The sequence below is a fragment of the Rhinopithecus bieti genome, unplaced genomic scaffold (assembly GCF_001698545.2).
Source record: "Rhinopithecus bieti isolate Rb0 unplaced genomic scaffold, ASM169854v2 scaffold_35864, whole genome shotgun sequence".
Classification (NCBI taxonomy): domain Eukaryota; kingdom Metazoa; phylum Chordata; class Mammalia; order Primates; family Cercopithecidae; genus Rhinopithecus; species Rhinopithecus bieti.
Window position 1 is genome coordinate 653,776 of NW_016815828.1, and position 13,369 is coordinate 667,144.

General features: G+C 38.4%; 1 pseudogene; it reads right to left on the reverse strand.

The window, feature by feature from the left end:
- Positions 1-3,178: 3,178 nt before the first annotated feature.
- LOC108516524 (signal peptide peptidase-like 3 pseudogene) lies at positions 3,179-5,353 on the reverse strand (annotated as a pseudogene).
- Between the last annotated feature and the right edge of the window lie 8,016 nt (positions 5,354-13,369).

Sequence of the window (13,369 nt, forward strand, 5' to 3'; positions counted from 1 at the left end):
TTTGAGACAGACCCCAATATTCTTTTTTGAATAATTCAAATATAGCTCATGCTTGTAATCCCAGCACTTTGGGAGGCCGAGGTGGGCGGATCACGAGGTCAGGAGATCAAGACTGTCCTGGCTAACACGGTGAAACCCCGTCTCTACTAAAAATACAAAAAATTAGCCGGGCGTCATGGCGGGCGCCTGTAGTCCCAGCTACTCGGGAGGCTGAGGCAGCAGAATGGCGGGAACCGGTAGGCAGAGCTTGCAGTGAGCCGAGATCGCACACTACAGTCCAATCTGGGTGACAGAGCCAGATGCTGTCTCAAAAAAAAAGAAAAGAAATATTCAAATAATAGAATATTTGTGAAATTAAGACACCAGATATGTTTGCTTTCTGTTCATCAAAAATTATCCTGAGTGGGCCTGGCTTTATCTGAAGGAGGAAATTTAGAGCATGAGAGAGAATCTGCTGCGGGCACTGAAGAAGGCTGCCATATTGTGGGCGGGGCTTATGGAGAAACCACATGCCAAGGATCCGCGAGTCGCTAGGAGCTAAGAGCATTCCCAGCCAACAGCTACCAAGAAAACAGGGACTTAAGTCATATAGTAGCCAATGCATTCTGCCAACAGTTTGAGAGGTCTCAGAAGTGGATTCTTCCTTAATAGAGCCTCCAGATGAGGATATATCCAGCTGGGACCCACTTCTGCCTTATGAGACACTGAGCAGAAGGCCTATCCAAAACAAGCGAGGCTCCTGACCTATGGAAACTGTGGGATGCTAAATTTGTGTTAAGCTGCTACATTTCTCCTGATTTGTTCTGCAGCAATAGGAAATGTATATACTGTTCCTTCCCTACAATGACATAAAATATAAGCCAGCACAATTAGGGATATTTAGGCCACTATTCAAAATCTGTCTGAAAATGAATTGGAGAATGATAATATTTTACACACACTAAGATAGGACAATGTGAAATTAACAAGTTATTATTCTATTTTCAAAATCCAGTGGAGCTATATAGTATTTACAATTTTTTATTCACACTATAATCTACATTTGGACATTTTTTGCTTTCCCTTTCTAAATTGTTTTCTTGGTTTTAAAGAGAGATGGTAATGTTTTTAGTTATTCCTGTCTAAAATTTTGAGAATAATTGCATTTACCATCATATCAGACTCTTGTAAATAAGGTTATATTATTGGCATTATGGTTTATTACTACATCTTTTGTCAATTATTTTGTTAGTTGCCACTAATCCCCAAAAACATATCCTTTGGTTTTTCCATTGTTATATAATATTTTCAAACGGCTCCCTACTTTATGGATTTTTTTGGGGAATACTGGAATACTCTAGAGTTAGCTGTTACATAAATATTGAAGACCTAATTGTTCTGAGAGTGATTTACCCCAATTTTCTAAAATAATTCTACTTTAAACTTATTTATATAATCATTTGAGAAACACTATAAACAGGAATTACAAAATTGTAAATGGTAATTCTGTCTAAAAATAACATTGCAGCAGAAAATTTTGAAAGGAATAGCATGTATCTATTTCAGATTCTGTTCTACAATCTTTCTCTCTGTCTCTCTCACATATTTCTTACAGTCCTATTTTAAGCACCTAGCAAGGACTTTTCTGGAGCGTTGGGTAAATGGTTCCCTCATCTAACTTCAACTTTTATAGGCAAATAATAAGTGCTTTTACTTCTCTATTTACTTAAGAGATCATGATTTGATTTATATTTACCTTCCATCTCATGTCATGGGATTGAGCTAATTTTAAATATAAATAATAATTCTTGGTGAATTTTTATTTTTATACAGTTTTTTATTTTAATTTTATTGTTGTGTCATTGAGTGTCCATTTCTGTTTCAGAGAAAAAGCTAACTTGTATCAATAATTGAGTTCCCTGGATAATCAAATGATGTCCTATTTGACATTACTTTGAAAAAACAACTTAAAGCCATGTGATAAAAATTACCTTAATTAAATCCTATGAAACCCTATGAGATGGGTGTAAAAACCTGGCCACAAGTAACAAAGTTATTAAGTGAAAGGTTGGAAATGATCTGGGAAGTCTGCCCTCAGTATGTTGTGCTCTATGACATGCTGCACTGAAGCTGTGGTTCAGACCTTTACAGGTATGCTCAGACTTTGAACCCTATTCTCCATGCAGAGGGGCCTCAGTAAAGTATTATTTACTGTGTCCCCACCAAATCTCACCTTGAATTTTAATATTCCCCACATGTCAAGAGTGGGGCTAAGTGGAGATAATTGAATCATGAGGGCAGTTTCCCCCATACTGTTCTCATGGTAGTAAGTCTCTCAGGATCTGATGGTTTTATGAACGGAAGTTCCCCTGCACAAGCTCTCTTGCCTGCCATCATATAAGATGTAACTTTGCTCTTCATTTACCTTCCACCATGATTGTGAGGCCTCCCCTGCCTTGTGGAACTGTGAGTCAATTAAACCTCTTTCCTTTATAAATTACCGAGTCTTGGGTAATTGTGTGTTGGAGTGTAGGAGCACGCATTTGCAGGCACCACGATCCTCTGATACCTGGTAAGTGGAAGTGATGCTAGAATGTGTCTATAGAGTGTATTGCTATCACCCAAACTTTCTATTTCTAGTTTGTCCAGATTTAGATTTGATCAGTTTTCTGGTCTAGTAAAAAAAAAAGCATTTCAAAAACAAAAGAAAAGAAAGAAAGCATTCATACCACAGAAAATATGTAATAAATCAAAAAATAGGAAAGAAGAATCTCCATGGGAAACTGGTCCCAAAGTTTTTGAGGGTTCATTGAGGGAATTTTGGTTTGCTAATTTTTTCATCCTTTTAGTGGTCAAAAGGTCTGAAGAACTCCTTGTTTTCAGTTTTGAAACAGTCACATCTCTCTCTACCGCAAAGTAACCATGTAGCACAGACCCATAAAAAAAAGGGAGGAAGCAGCACCAGGGAGAGGCCTGTCTCTCTAGAAGGGTGTCCACCTCTACATCTGCAGAAAGAGAAGGACAGGGCTCCAGCACTTCTGTCCTGCAAACAAGCTCCTTTTAAATGTGAAACCCAGTCACCCAGCAGTTCCTTTAACAGGTATATCTCTGAATACCAGGCCAGTTCTGAGAGGAAACAAAACCAGAAGTTGAGAGAAAAGGACTATCATGGGCATCTGGTCACTTTCTACGTGATCCATCATACTTCCAGGAATCGGGAGCTTACTGGTCTTGGAGTGGAATAGCTTAGACCACATCCACCGGAGGTCACCCTTTAAATACATCGTGAGGAGTGGCAATAAGGTAAATGGCACCAAACAGAGTGTCAATAAGGTAAATGGCACCAGGCTGGGCGGCCTGGTGAATGTGAGAGGCCACAGTAGCAGCGAGCAGATCTACAAAGTATCCCATGAGGGTGCAGTGAAAGTAAAAGACCTTCTGCATGAGCCCAGAGATGTTGGCAGGTCCAGGGCCACCACAGGAGTCCCCACGGCTTGTTTTTTGTAATCGTCATAGCAAAAGTCAAAGCATAGCAGACGACCAGGCATAACAATCTCTCCAATGTCCAACATGAGGAAGTGGCTCCCAGTGGAATGTGGGAAGACCAGTTTTCCAGGCAGAGACAGGCGAGGAACATCATGCTCAACACCAGGCCCCAGGTTGAGCTTCCAGAACAGAACGTAAAGGGGATTTTCAGCCAGCTGCCATGGCCATGTTCACCATGACATTGCTATTAAAGATGTGGGCTGAGAAAAATACCCAAAAGACATCATAGATTAAAAGCCCTGGGAGAAGCAGACAGGGGACTTTGAGACCCAGCAGGCAGACAAAGGCAATAACAGTGACGTCCATGAGAAGTCAATGGCCAGTGAGAACCCAGATGAGGATGAGCATGACAGACAGAGATAATAACAACAACTCAGCAGTAGTGAAATATCCACGGAAACCCAGGGAAATCTTTTTCTGATGTGAACAGAGTCTCGTTAAATACTGGCACATCAGGAGAAGAAGAAAAGCAAAAGTTATCATTGTAAGAACTGCTGTACATATTGTGAAAACTACTTGAGCTCAGTCAAAGCAGCAGAGCAATAATAAAAGAGAGACAGATGCTCCAATCAGAAGGAAGAGAGCTTGGGTAGAGTCAATTGTTTGATGCTATTATTGGTGCTGTTGCCATTGAAAGACCCAGAAGAACTATTACTGTCTTTCTGTGAACTCACTTGTCTTTCTGTCTTTTCTACGCACTAGTCTGTATGTTGAGAATTGGAGGCTGAAATTTGCAGCATAAAGATATATAAACTTTTTCAAGGGCATTTAATCTGAAATCTGTACAAATTGTTATTTTAGTATTAAACCAAAACCTGATTTATTTTCTGGATGAATTTGATAAACACATTTCTAAAGCAAAATCATTACTTGGTAATAAAATTTCTAATCATTAAGAACAGTAAATAAATACAAATTTAATTAATTAATCTTCAAGTGACATATTTAATAAATAAAACTTCCAGTTTAGGATGCCAGACCAACCACATATGAGCATCTCTTCTTGCCTCCAAGATACCATGAAATTATGTGAAATTGTGAGGTATGTTTATTATAAACTCATAATGATACATAAAAATCGAAGAAAATCAGGATATAAGATAGTTTTACACACGTCTATAATTCAAAAAACAAATAGATGAAACAAGTTGGAGGAAGTATATCCCAGAGAACTCATAGGACTGCAACTCTAAGAGACTGAGGAGGCAGAAAATACATGGCTCCAAGTTGATGTGTTCAGGCAGAAATAATCAAAAACTCACCCAAGAGATAGCACATTCCATACCTTCACAAAAACTGAGTGCCTGGGGACATACCACCCTGGACAAGAATTGGAGAATTATTCTTTCAAGAAATAATACTCAGGAAGAAATAAGAAACTCTGTTCTAAATAAATGAAAGCTAGTGTTTAGACATTTCTCCAGATCTTCACCCTTTAAAGCTCATGAGTCACTAAGTTTGACTTCTGTACTTAGCAATTGCCTTTGCATTGCCCTGTTCTTAAATATGAATGAGTAAAGAAGACTCTCTGGCCATTTGATGAAACACTGCGACATGAAAGAAGAACCTACCTCTCTGCAGAAAGGAGATTAAAACTCACAGGAAACACTAATGATTTTATAAAATAAGTTTCCTAAAATGAAACAAAACCTCTAAGTATAACAGTATCTCCCAAGGACCATGTGGGGAATATTAAAATTCAAGGTGAGATTTGGTGGGGACACAGTATATAATACTTTACTGAGGCCCCTCTGCATGGAGAATAGGGTTCAAAGTCTTAGCATACCTGTAAAGGTCTATGAACCACACCTTCAGTGCAGCATGTCATAGAGCACAACACACTGAGGGCAGACTTCCCAGATCATTTCCAACCTTTCACTTAATAACTTTGGAACATTTTAGGGGAAGGAACAGTATATACATTGTCATGAGACAATAGGCTGTGGAAAGGAGCTCTTGGATATTAAAAATAAAATTGCCATAATAAATTAAGAAAAACTGAAAATATGGTTGCTAAATGAATATTTAAATTTAAGAGTTGGAGAAATGAAATTGTGACAATATCCTGAAAATGTAAAACTAAAGATATAAAGAGATCTAGGATACCCCGATTCATGAAGATCCATTGACGCGTTCAGTGCCAGAACCAGGGTGGGAGCAGCTGCAAAACATTCGTAGTGAATAAAGAAATGAGTTTATGAGTGTAGTTACCACTGGATGATTTAATTTCTCAACTTTTCTGTGTCTTCCAGAATGTTTAGCAGGGAGGAACCCTATCTTCTGGGAGCTGCAAAATATGCTTGCACCAAAAAGTAAGCCAAGGGAACAGGGAATGAAGGAAAAAACCAAGAATGTTTCATGTGCCTAGGAGATGCCTGGATTCTTCAAAATGGCGAGACCCAAGGAAAGAAAGGTCAAGATGGCGGCAGGTCGCCTCGGGCAGTTGGAGGAGATTATGTGCCAGGGCATTTCTTCTTCCTGTCCCTTGCCACAGCATCCATCCCCTCTGATTTTAGAAAAGTCTTACAAAAAATGTGCTAAGAGTTTAACAAGATAAGCCTAATTTCAACAAGAAGTATGAGTGGAAATTGAGCTCAAATAGTGTAGTATCTATATGAAGTACTAATGGATGTAAGTTGGAAAATGTGATAATATGCTCATTTGCATAACTTAATGGTATAGATATATACATATGATTAAAGATAACTTTCTAGTTTCAATGAAATTTCATCAGGACACTGACTTAATGCATAGAAAATCTGACAAAGCAGGTATTGAGAACGCATACGTCATAAAAGTGATCATGCACTTTTCTAAATTGTCTTACATTTCTGATAGTTGCAAATAGCCTTTGCAGTTTGCTCAGTTGTAGCATAGCACAATATTTAGTTATTGTGCAACATGATTCAGGAAACAATCAGATATTATGGAATCTTGAGCACCCAATTATAAGTCAGATAATACTGTGCACATTACTTAGATTCTCCAAACATCACTTTTCTCCCCTGTAAAATGTTGATTAGTAATACCTTTTTGTATTTTTATAAATTTTAATTAGCGTCTATATTGAAGTACTAGAAGTATATTATGTGCCTATCATTATTATTATACTAAGTAATTATTTGCTGATAACATTAGATTTTAGGAGTTAATCTATTGTTTAATGCTAGATATTCAAATATTCAAAAAAAGAAAAGAAGCGGAAAGCAGGGATGTCTTTGGACTGTTCAAAGAATGACAATATGATAGATCACATGAGAAAAGGATAAAATTCGTAGTTGTTGAAATTAGAAAAGTAGCCAAGAGCCAAATCGTATGTTAGAGCAAAAGATGAGGATTTTGAATTAATTATTCATGAGATGGGAAACAACAGGGCAATTTTGAATGCAGAAATGATATGATCTAACTCATATTTTAATAGAACTTTTCTGACTACTTTATGGAAATAAAATCGTGAGGCTGGCCAGTTAGGGAACTACTAAAATTGTCCAAATAAGAAATGATAGAGTGTTGGATTAAACAGTAAGTGAATATGCTGAATGCTTGTCAGATCAGATTGTATGCATACTTTTGAAAGTAGAGCTGACAAAATTTGTTCATATGTTGGATTAAAGAAGCAAGACAAACAGCAAAAGCAAAGATCACACTAAGACTACTGTCATATACTATTAAAACATTGGATTATTGATAGAGTTTGGTGTCTCCCCACCCAAATCTCATCGTGAATTGTAGTTCCCATAATCCCCATGTGTGATGGAAGGGACCCAGTTGGAGGTAAGTGAATCATAAGGGGTGGTTATGCTGCTGTTCTCATAATAGTGAGTGACTCTCATGAGATCTGATAGTTTTATAAAGGGCAGTTCCCCTACACATTCTCTCTTGTCTGCTGCCATGTAAGACATGCCTCTGCTCCTCCTTCACCTTCCTCCATGATTGTGAGGCCTCCCCAGGCATGTGGAACTGTGAGTTCATTAAGTCTCTTTTTCTTTATAATCTAGTTTCAGGTATTTCTTCATAGCTGTATTAAAATGGGCTAATACAATTACCATTAACAGAGCTGAAGAAATCTGAGCACCATATTTTGAAGTGGAAAATCAAGGGTTCATTTTAAGATATGTCTTGCAAGATCTTCTCTACTGTACTTCCCATCACTTGCTAAATCCAAATTGACCAACAATAGCTGTTAAATGATGCCCCAAAACTTGCTACCCCTGAATACTACAGTCTAATTAACAAATCCAGGTTTTCATACCTTCCAAGGATTCAGAGAACAGCTCTCAGAGAAAAACTGTCCTTTCCCAATCTATGCTGTCAGCTCTGAAAGCCATTCACCTTGAGCTGTTGTCATGCTGCAATGGGTTTATTTAATTTGAGGTAATGGCATTTGCTATTGATTCTCCTTTGAGAAGAACTGGATCAGGACCAGATTCCCATTACCTGGACTGGATACTTTAGTGAAGAAGGAGAACAGCACTGAAGCAACATTGCTCTCTCTCCCTACCGGGGCCGGTGTGGCTAGACACCAGATGAGCTCTGATTCTGCTTGGAAATATTTCATTTTGTGTTGAGTGCCACTCACATTTTATGTTGTTACTATTGTCACTGATAGGGGCTTTTATGTGTGAGATAAAGATGTTCTGTTTGTGATGGAGGGGCGGTAGCACGTGTTTGCTTCTCACCACTAGAATTGTAGACAATGAAGTCAGTGGCCCTCTGACTGCTTATTAATATTTATGTTGATGTGAACAGCACCAAACATAGAATATGACATGAAGCTCACCAAGGACAATTTATAATTCCAATGATCAGTTTGAAGAATTTTTGACGTAAAGAAAATTGTTCATTCAGAGGCATAAAAGGGAGAAACCATGAGATTTTCTTTCTTGTCTAAAAGAAAGAGATTATATAAGTGAGGTCATCTTATTTCAACCAACTGTATAAATCTCATGTTTGTGTGTATGTGTGTGTGTGTGAGTGTGTATGTCTGTGTCGAAATGGGTTTCCTGCATCTAATCTTTCGCCCTTGAAGAGGAAAGATAATTACATTTTACTGATGAAAATTTAGTATTTAACTGAAGCTAGCTCCCACTTACTTTTCCTGTTACTTTTTTCCTTTTGTCTTCTCCCACTCTTTTCTTCTCTCTGGGGGAATTTTAGAGACTTAATGATCAAAGTTTTGTTTTTTGTCTTTATGTGTGTATCCTAAGAATATCTAGCTCAGACAAAGTTTGAAAAAAGTGCTAAAAATTATTAAACTGCATTTGTTTTGCTTAAAAACGTATGGGCCATGTAAAAAAAGGCAACAATAAGAACAACAACAAAATATAATCTAGTTACAGACTTTCTTGCTATTTATAAGATCTGTAGTTGGAATAAAAAGGATGGAACTTATAAACATGATTTTTAAAGTCTTTGAATTTTGTTTTGTTTTGTTTTCGTTTTTTTGAGATGGAGTCTCACACTGTTGCCTGGGCTGGAGTGCAGTGGCGTGATCTTGGCTTACTGCAACCTCCGCCTCCTGGGTTCAAGAGGTTCTCCTGCCTCAGCCTCCCAAGTAGCTGGGATTACAGGCACCCACCACCACGCCTGGCTAATTTTTTGTATTTTTAGTAGAGGCAGTGTTTCACTATGTTGGCCAGGCCGGTCTTGAACTCCTGACCTCATGATCTGCCCACCTCAGCCTCCCAAAGTGCAGGGATTACAGGCATAAGCCACCACTTCCAGCCATCTTTAACACTTTTAATGAATTCAGAGGTTTATAAATTGTATTTGAGAATTATGTAGGTTCTTAATAGTCCTGAACAAATACATGAATCCTTTGACAAATTAGAATTAGTATATAATAAGGGTATTCTCTAGAATATTGTATATTTCCTTCCACATTTTATTATATAAAATTAATGTCAATGCTAAGTCTAATTTATTCAATACCAAGGTCAAGATTTTCATGCTTTAAATTTTCTAAATACTCTACATTGGTTGTGAAACTCAAGAAAGTCACAGATACTTTAGGTTTTACATATTATGAAGTTTGGCAGTCCCCAAGACAGCTCTCACTTTTGATACTAGCTGCAAGTTTGAATTCCTAAGACCACCCTCAGATTCAAATAATTCACTAGAAGAACTCTCAGAATTCAGAAAAGGCATAATATTCAGCATTTTTTTTTCTTTGCTGCAAAAGAATCAGATTAAATTCAACCAAGAGGCCAATAGAGTGGGTCCAGGAGTCACCAGATACGCATTTCCAGTTGTCCTAACAGTGGACTCATGTGGATCATGCCTACTTCTCCCAGATATCTTTGAATGTCTTTGAAATTCCAATGAATAACAAAATAATTTGCTCTCTTACCTTCAAAACAGAAGGATAATAAAATGCTTTGGGATTCTCCATTCTTTAATTTTAATAAATGTAACTAAAATGGGAACTTGTTGTTTATATAATTTAACATGCAATGGGAAAAAGAATCTCAGTTAAGAGAAGCTCAGTTTTCATAGTTTCACTATATGCACATAAAATGTATTTGTAAAAATCACTTCAATATTTCTTATCTCTCAAGTTAAGGAAACATATTCATGTTCAAGCATCAAACCTGGTGAATGATTCTCCCTATTAACATTTGTTTTGTGATGTTAATGCACATCTCAGTCAGGGACAATCAGTGGCAAATACAGTGGCTTCGTGATGTAAATGGCAAGTCCAGGGAGCTTTGTCCCCATGTCTGTTCTTACTCTTTACAACAGGAGCATCCAATCCCCAAGCCATGGACCAGTACTAGTCCATGGCCTGTTAGGGACTGGGTTGCACAGCAGGAGGTGAGTGGCAGGCGAGTGATCAGTGGCAGCATTAGATTCTCATAGGAGTGCAAACCCTATTGTGAACTGCACACGCAAGAGATCTAGGTTGCACACTCCTTATGAGAATCTAATGCCTGATGATCTGTCAGTGTCTCCCATCACCCCCAGATGGGACCGTCTAGTTGCAGGAAAACAAGCTCAGGGCTCCCACTGATTCTACCTTATGATGAATATGTAATAATAGTAGAAATAAAGTGCATAATAAATGTAATAATGCACTTGAATCATCTTGAAACCATCGCCCCCACCCCGACCCTGTCCATGGAAAAATGATCTTCCACGAAACTGGCGCCTGGTGCCAAAAAGGTTAGGGATTGGTGCTTTACAAAGTGTTATTCCCAGATAATCACAAACACTGTGTTGCTATTTACAGAATAATCATCAACTGTAACTTAATTCTCCAGGCTGTCTTGTATGAGAGGATTTCACTCTTTCACCTTGATAATGCTGGGTAACATATAGTATTGAATAGACAGTTAAGAGAAAAATTGGCTGTAAGCTTAAAACACTGGCAATTTTACTCTAAATTGTTGAGGATGTTTCTGGCACGTGTTTTTCATGCCAAATGAATGACACTAGCAAAACTGTAAAGGTGAAGCATTAACAGGACTAACGGCTTAAATGAAGGCTTTGAACATTTGAAGATACATTTTATACATGGTCACATTCAAATGGATATAAATATCTTCTAACTATTGTCTGTTTTCTGGATGGCAGTTTTTCCCTCTCAAGAAACAACAACCTTAGCACTAGCTTAATTTTTTTTTCTAGACTATATATTCTTAACTTGGGATACATCAACTTACTTATCCAGTTACAGAGGCACCAACTTTATAGGGACTATAGCCAAGGAGTTTGCAAAATATGGTTCATCTTCCAGAACTCAACTGTTCTTATCATCTTAAGTCATCAATGGAAATTGAAAGAATACATATTACCCCAAAATTAAAGTTTCCAAAATTGAGAATTGCTGTAGAGATTTTATGCTGTATATCCAAATCTTTAATCAACAAATCCAGTTGCACTCAGCTTTTTCCAAAGACAAATAAGAGAATCCTGCATGATCTGCCAAGATTACTGGTTTGCTAAAAATGACATCAACCTCGGAATGCTCTTGGGCCACAGAAAAAGACTATCAGGCACTATCAATCATAAATACTACAGTAAAACTTCACCGAATGGAACTTTCGGGTCACATCTCTCAGTTAAAAGTCATTATGCATCTCCAGCATCTCCATACCAATGGCAGCTATCATACAGAATCTCTCAGGATTCTTCAGAAGCAGGCACATCACAAAGGGGACTGTTTTCCAAAGAACCTTGATGAAGCAACAGGTGGAAAACTTCTACCCAATATTTCTTGTTTTGTTAGAGTAGGTAGCTTGGCAGACATGGACAGGAGAGGCCCTGCCCCACAGGAATGTCAGGCAACCATCAGGTGATGCTCAGGTGGTTGTTAAACTGTCTCTCTAAAATAATAATTGGTTGCAGCCAGTGCCAGGGAAAGACAGTCTCCCAATAAATATAAAACACCTGAAGCTGGTGATGAGCAGCTTTCTGATAAGATCTCTGGAATTGGGCAAGTGGGCTCCAGCATGTGCACTAAGAGGCAAAATGTTGGAGTGTAACTGGCCTAATACCTTTCTCCGGGAATGTTCAACCTGGTAAGGGAAAAATGCCTCAAAGGAGCATGCACACAACTTGTAAACACACTCCACATGCGGCCCCTCTCAAGTGCTGGTAGTCCACTGCACATGCACAGAGCCTGCCCCAAGGAAAAATCAAGGGAGAAGAAACACAAACCTCAGAACCATCCAGTGTGTAAAAATCTGAAGTCAAGGGTTGACTGGGGCACTTGGATCTCTCAAGCTGCCCACTTGACCTCTTCCAAGTGTACTTCCTTTCATTCCTGTTCACTCCTCCCCTAAAACTTGCCTCAGTCTCTCCCTCTGCCTTATGTCCCTTGGTTGAATTCTATCCTCCAAGGAGGCAAGAATTGAGTTGCTGAAGACCCATTGAATTCACTGCTGCTAACAGTTTGACTGCTGCATCACTGTGACCACCAAACACTTCTTCTTCTTCTTCTAGCTGTCTTATTCCTGTCTTATGAATTTAGATTCAAGATTAATGAATGAGGATTTAAAAACTTCAAAAAATGCCGTCCTTTAATACTAACGCTTTGATTTCTACAAGCGACTCTGTTATTTTGAAAATACTTCACTAATCAGATACAAAATGAGACACAAAGGAAACAAACCTTGACAACCTGGCTATTCTGCCACATTCTGGGTCACCTGGATCAAGGAATCCAGATGGAGGGTGGAACTTGGTTTTATGATTAAAACCAGGTAAAATGGTGGGCTGGATGGACAACCTTTCAAAGACTGCTAATGATTCTAGTTCTTGTTTTTCGAGGCTTCAGAGTTCTACACTATGTCCTACACACAGCTCTAAATACCTGTTAACTGCCACCCTCTGGACAGGTTATTACAGTGACCACAGAAATATAAGTCACATAAGGAGCAGCTGAACCCACTCAAGACTCCACAATCTCCAAAGATACCGGAAGGCACAAATGGAAATCTGGACTCTGACAATTGTCCTTAGCATGTTATCTTTTACGCCAATGCTGGCCAAAGAGAAGGACTTAAAACGTTGTACTGATCCTTACAAGAACTTAGTTTCCACTGTTTCTTTCCACTCCTTTTGCTAAATTCAAATTGATCAACCAATAGCTGCTTAACTAGGGCCATACCTTGCTCTTCCCACATCTTATCCCATGAGCAACATGATTTCAGTTTCGTCATAATTTCCCAGAACTTGCCAGTGAATAATTCTTGGAATAAAACTGAACTATGACTGTGAAACTGCCTTTGCAAAAATCATAACTGAGAAAATTAAGACAGTAAAAGAGATGTATCCTAACTGCCTTCAAATCTTGCTTTTAACCTCCAAGCTGTCTTATTTATTGCTGGTGTAGGCTAAACTA